This window comes from Misgurnus anguillicaudatus, chromosome 12, assembly GCF_027580225.2.
Source record: "Misgurnus anguillicaudatus chromosome 12, ASM2758022v2, whole genome shotgun sequence".
NCBI lineage: Eukaryota > Metazoa > Chordata > Actinopteri > Cypriniformes > Cobitidae > Misgurnus > Misgurnus anguillicaudatus.
This window is the reverse complement of record NC_073348.2, coordinates 849,078-855,933: the sequence shown is the minus strand read 5'-3', so window position 1 is coordinate 855,933 and position 6,856 is coordinate 849,078. Positions and strand designations below refer to the sequence as shown.

The following is a 6,856-nucleotide window of genomic DNA, read 5'->3' as shown; positions in this document are numbered from 1 at the left end:
ATGTGCTACTGTGATGTCGGGGGAAGGGTGCTTAGACATGTGAGGCCTGAAATCACTGACTGACAAACTACTAACTTTACTTCAGAGGACTGCACCTTTTAAATTAAATGATACAGTTCTCTAAACAAACAGCTTATATGACTTTATTTCTGAATGAGAATTGTATTGTAAGGTCTGATGTGCTACTGTGATGTCGGGGGAAGGGCGTTTAGACATGTGAGGCCTGAAATCACTGACTGACAAACTGCTAACTTTACTTCAGTGGACTGCACCTTTTCAATTAAATGATACAGTTCTCTAAACAAACAGCTGGCTTATATGACTTTATTTCTGAATGAGAATTGTATATGTGTTGTAAAGTCTGATGTGCTACTGTGATGTCGGGGGAAGGGCGTTTAGACATGTGAGGCCTGAAATCACTGACTGACAAACTGCTAACTTTACTTCAGAGGACTGCACCTTTTAAACTAAATGATACAGTTCTCTAAACAAACAGCTGGCTTATATGACTTTATTTCTGAATGAGAATTGTATATGTGTTGTAAAGTCTGATGTGCTACTGTGATGTCGGGGGAAGGGCGTTTAGACATGTGAGGCCTGAAATCACTGACTGACAAACTGCTAACTTTACTTCAGAGGACTGCACCTTTTAAATTAAATGATACAGTTCTCTAAACAAACAGCTTATATGACTTTATTTCTGAATGAGAATTGTATTGTAAAGTCTGATGTGCTACTGTGATGTCGGGGGAAGGGCGTTTAGACATGTGAGGCCTGAAATCCATGACTGACAAACTGCTAACTTTACTTCAGAGGACTGCACCTTTTAAATTAAATGATACAGTTCTCTAAACAAACAGCTGGCTTATATGACTTTATTTCTGAATGATAATTGTATTGTAAAGTCTGATGTGCTACTGTGATGTCGGGGGAAGGGCGCTTAGACATATGAGGCCTGAAATCACTGACTGACAAACTGCTAACTTTACTTCAGTGGACTGCACCTTTTAAATTAAATGATACAGTTCTCTAAACAAACAGCTGGCTTATATGACTTTATTTCTGAATGAGAATTGTATATGTGTTGTAAAGTCTGATGTGCTACTGTGATGTCGGGGGAAGGGCGCTTAGACATGTGAGGCCTGAAATCACTGACTGACAAACTGCTAACTTTACTTCAGAGGACTGCACCTTTTAAATTAAATGATACAGTTCTCTAAACAAACAGCTTATATGACTTTATTTCTGAATGAGAATTGTATTGTAAAGTCTGATGTGCTACTGTGATGTCGGGGGAAGGGCGCTTAGACATGTGAGGCCTGAAATCACTGACTGACAAACTGCTAACTTTACTTCAGAGGACTGCACCTTTTAAATTAAATGATACAGTTCTCTAAACAAACAGCTTATATGACTTTATTTCTGAATGAGAATTGTATTGTAAAGTCTGATGTGCTACTGTGATGTCGGGGGAAGGGCGCTTAGACATGTGAGGCCTAAAATCACTGACTGACAAACTACTAACTTTACTTCAGTGGACTGCACCTTTTAAATTAAATGATACAGTTCTCTAACAAACAGCTTATATGACTTTATTTCTGAATGAGAATTGTATATGTGTTGTAAAGTCTGATGTGCTACTGTGATGTCGGGGGAAGGGCGCTTAGACATGTGAGGCCTAAAATCCATGACTGACAAACTACTAACTTTACTTCAGAGGACTCCACCTTTTAAATTAAATGATAAAGTTCTCTAAACAAACAGCTTATATGACTTTATTTCTGAATGAGAATTGTATATGTGTTGTAAAGTCTGATGTGCTACTGTGATGTCGGGGGAAGGGCGTTTAGACATGTGAGGCCTGAAATCCATGACTGACAAACTGCTAACTTTACTTCAGAGGACTGCACCTTTTAAATTAAATGATACAGTTCTCTAAACAAACAGCTGGCTTATATGACTTTATTTCTGAATGATAATTGTATTGTAAAGTCTGATGTGCTACTGTGATGTCGGGGGAAGGGCGCTTAGACATATGAGGCCTGAAATCACTGACTGACAAACTGCTAACTTTACTTCAGTGGACTGCACCTTTTAAATTAAATGATACAGTTCTCTAAACAAACAGCTGGCTTATATGACTTTATTTCTGAATGAGAATTGTATATGTGTTGTAAAGTCTGATGTGCTACTGTGATGTCGGGGGAAGGGCGCTTAGACATGTGAGGCCTGAAATCACTGACTGACAAACTGCTAACTTTACTTCAGAGGACTGCACCTTTTAAATTAAATGATACAGTTCTCTAAACAAACAGCTTATATGACTTTATTTCTGAATGAGAATTGTATTGTAAAGTCTGATGTGCTACTGTGATGTCGGGGGAAGGGCGCTTAGACATGTGAGGCCTGAAATCACTGACTGACAAACTGCTAACTTTACTTCAGAGGACTGCACCTTTTAAATTAAATGATACAGTTCTCTAAACAAACAGCTTATATGACTTTATTTCTGAATGAGAATTGTATTGTAAAGTCTGATGTGCTACTGTGATGTCGGGGGAAGGGCGCTTAGACATGTGAGGCCTAAAATCACTGACTGACAAACTACTAACTTTACTTCAGTGGACTGCACCTTTTAAATTAAATGATACAGTTCTCTAACAAACAGCTTATATGACTTTATTTCTGAATGAGAATTGTATATGTGTTGTAAAGTCTGATGTGCTACTGTGATGTCGGGGGAAGGGCGCTTAGACATGTGAGGCCTAAAATCCATGACTGACAAACTACTAACTTTACTTCAGAGGACTCCACCTTTTAAATTAAATGATAAAGTTCTCTAAACAAACAGCTTATATGACTTTATTTCTGAATGAGAATTGTATATGTGTTGTAAAGTCTGATGTGCTACTGTGATGTCGGGGGAAGGGCGTTTAGACATGTGAGGCCTGAAATCCATGACTGACAAACTGCTAACTTTACTTCAGAGGACTGCACCTTTTAAATTAAATGATACAGTTCTCTAAACAAACAGCTGGCTTATATGACTTTATTTCTGAATGAGAATTGTATATGTGTTGTAAAGTCTGATGTGCTACTGTGATGTCGGGGGAAGGGCGCTTAGACATGTGAGGCCTGAAATCACTGACTGACAAACTGCTAACTTTACTTCAGAGGACTGCACCTTTTAAATTAAATGATACAGTTCTCTAAACAAACAGCTTATATGACTTTATTTCTGAATGAGAATTGTATTGTAAAGTCTGATGTGCTACTGTGATGTCGGGGGAAGGGCGTTTAGACATGTGAGGCCTGAAATCACTGACTGACAAACTGCTAACTTTACTTCAGTGGACTGCACCTTTTCAATTAAATGATACAGTTCTCTAAACAAACAGCTGGCTTATATGACTTTATTTCTGAATGAGAATTGTATATGTGTTGTAAAGTCTGATGTGCTACTGTGATGTCGGGGGAAGGGCGCTTAGACATGTGAGGCCTGAAATCACTGACTGACAAACTGCTAACTTTACTTCAGTGGACTGCACCTTTTAAATTAAATGATACAGTTCTCTAAACAAACAGCTGGCTTATATGACTTTATTTCTGAATGAGAATTGTATATGTGTTGTAAAGTCTGATGTGCTACTGTGATGTCGGGGGAAGGGCGCTTAGACATGTGAGGCCTGAAATCACTGACTGACAAACTGCTAACTTTACTTCAGTGGACTGCACCTTTTAAATTAAATGATACAGTTCTCTAAACAAACAGCTGGCTTATATGACTTTATTTCTGAATGAGAATTGTATATGTGTTGTAAAGTCTGATGTGCTACTGTGATGTCAGGGGAAGGGTGCTTAGACATGTGAGGCCTGAAATCACTGACTGACAAACTGCTAACTTTACTTCAGTGGACTGCACCTTTTAAATTAAATGATACAGTTCTCTAAACAAACAGCTGGCTTATATGACTTTATTTCTGAATGAGAATTGTATATGTGTTGTAAAGTCTGATGTGCTACTGTGATGTCGGGGGAAGGGCGCTTAGACATGTGAGGCCTGAAATCCATGACTGACAAACTGCTAACTTTACTTCAGAGGACTGCACCTTTTAAATTAAATGATACAGTTCTCTAAACAAACAGCTTATATGACTTTATTTCTGAATGAGAATTGTATTGTAAAGTCTGATGTGCTACTGTGATGTCGGGGGAAGGGCGTTTAGACATGTGAGGCCTGAAATCACTGACTGACAAACTGCTAACTTTACTTCAGTGGACTGCACCTTTTCAATTAAATGATACAGTTCTCTAAACAAACAGCTGGCTTATATGACTTTATTTCTGAATGAGAATTGTATATGTGTTGTAAAGTCTGATGTGCTACTGTGATGTCGGGGGAAGGGCGCTTAGACATGTGAGGCCTGAAATCACTGACTGACAAACTGCTAACTTTACTTCAGTGGACTGCACCTTTTCAATTAAATGATACAGTTCTCTAAACAAACAGCTGGCTTATATGACTTTATTTCTGAATGAGAATTGTATATGTGTTGTAAAGTCTGATGTGCTACTGTGATGTCGGGGGAAGGGCGCTTAGACATGTGAGGCCTGAAATCACTGACTGACAAACTGCTAACTTTACTTCAGAGGACTGCACCTTTTAAATTAAATGATACAGTTCTCTAAACAAACAGCTTATATGACTTTATTTCTGAATGAGAATTGTATTGTAAAGTCTGATGTGCTACTGTGATGTCGGGGGAAGGGCGTTTAGACATGTGAGGCCTGAAATCACTGACTGACAAACTGCTAACTTTACTTCAGTGGACTGCACCTTTTCAATTAAATGATACAGTTCTCTAAACAAACAGCTGGCTTATATGACTTTATTTCTGAATGAGAATTGTATATGTGTTGTAAAGTCTGATGTGCTACTGTGATGTCGGGGGAAGGGCGCTTAGACATGTGAGGCCTGAAATCACTGACTGACAAACTGCTAACTTTACTTCAGTGGACTGCACCTTTTAAATTAAATGATACAGTTCTCTAAACAAACAGCTGGCTTATATGACTTTATTTCTGAATGAGAATTGTATATGTATTGTAAAGTCTGATGTGCTACTGTGATGTCGGGGGAAGGGCGCTTAGACATGTGAGGCCTGAAATCACTGACTGACAAACTGCTAACTTTACTTCAGAGGACTGCACCTTTTAAATTAAATGATACAGTTCTCTAAACAAACAGCTTATATGACTTTATTTCTGAATGAGAATTGTATTGTAAAGTCTGATGTGCTACTGTGATGTCGGGGGAAGGGCGTTTAGACATGTGAGGCCTGAAATCACTGACTGACAAACTGCTAACTTTACTTCAGTGGACTGCACCTTTTCAATTAAATGATACAGTTCTCTAAACAAACAGCTGGCTTATATGACTTTATTTCTGAATAAGAATTGTATATGTGTTGTAAAGTCTGATGTGCTACTGTGATGTCGGGGGAAGGGCGCTTAGACATGTGAGGCCTGAAATCACTGACTGACAAACTGCTAACTTTACTTCAGAGGACTGCACCTTTTAAATTAAATGATACAGTTCTCTAAACAAACAGCTTATATGACTTTATTTCTGAATGAGAATTGTATTGTAAAGTCTGATGTGCTACTGTGATGTCGGGGGAAGGGCGTTTAGACATGTGAGGCCTGAAATCACTGACTGACAAACTGCTAACTTTACTTCAGTGGACTGCACCTTTTAAATTAAATTATACAGTTCTCTAAACGAACAGCTGGCTTATATGACTTTATTTCTGAATGAGAATTGTATATGTGTTGTAAAGTCTGATGTGCTACTTGATGTCGGGGGAAGGGTGCTCAGACATGTGAGGCCTGAAATCACTGACTGACAAACTGCTAACTTTACTTCAGAGGACTGCACCTTTTAAATTAAATGATACAGTTCTCTAAACAAACAGCTGGCTTATATGACTTTATTTCTGAATGAGAATTGTATTGTAAAGTCTGATGTGCTACTGTGATGTCGGGGGAAGGGTGCTTAGACATGTGAGGCCTGAAATCACTGACTGACAAACTGCTAACTTTACTTCAGTGGACTGCACCTTTTCAATTAAATGATACAGTTCTCTAAACAAACAGCTGGCTTATATGACTTTATTTCTGAATAAGAATTGTATATGTGTTGTAAAGTCTGATGTGCTACTGTGATGTCGGGGGAAGGGCGCTTAGACATGTGAGGCCTAAAATCACTGACTGGCAAACTGCTAACTTTACTTCAGAGGACTGCACCTTTTAAATTAAATAATAAAGTTCTCTAAACAAACAGCTTATATGACTTTATTTCTGAATGAGAATTGTATTGTAAAGTCTGATGTGCTACTGTGATGTCGGGGGAAGGGCGTTTAGACATGTGAGGCCTGAAATCACTGACTGACAAACTGCTAACTTTACTTCAGTGGACTGCACCTTTTAAATTAAATGATACAGTTCTCTAAACAAACAGCTGGCTTATATGACTTTATTTCTGAATGAGAATTGTATATGTGTTGTAAAGTCTGATGTGCTACTGTGATGTCGGGGGAAGGGCGCTTAGACATGTGAGGCCTGAAATCACTGACTGACAAACTGCTAACTTTACTTCAGAGGACTGCACCTTTTAAATTAAATGATACAGTTCTCTAAACAAACAGCTGGCTTATATGACTTTATTTCTGAATGAGAATTGTATTGTAAAGTCTGATGTGCTACTTGATGTCGGGGGAAGGGTGCTTATGTGAGGCCTGAAATCACTGACTGACAAACTGCTAACTTTACTTCAGTGGACTGCACCTTTTAAATT

At 38.5% G+C, this 6,856-nt stretch overlaps 1 long non-coding RNA gene across 1 annotated transcript in view; it reads left to right on the top strand.

Moving 5' to 3' along the window:
• LOC141368922 (uncharacterized) overlaps nucleotides 1–6,856 on the top strand; it is a 60,505-nt gene that overhangs the window by 26,741 nt on the left and 26,908 nt on the right. The gene's annotated exons all lie outside the window — the stretch shown is intronic.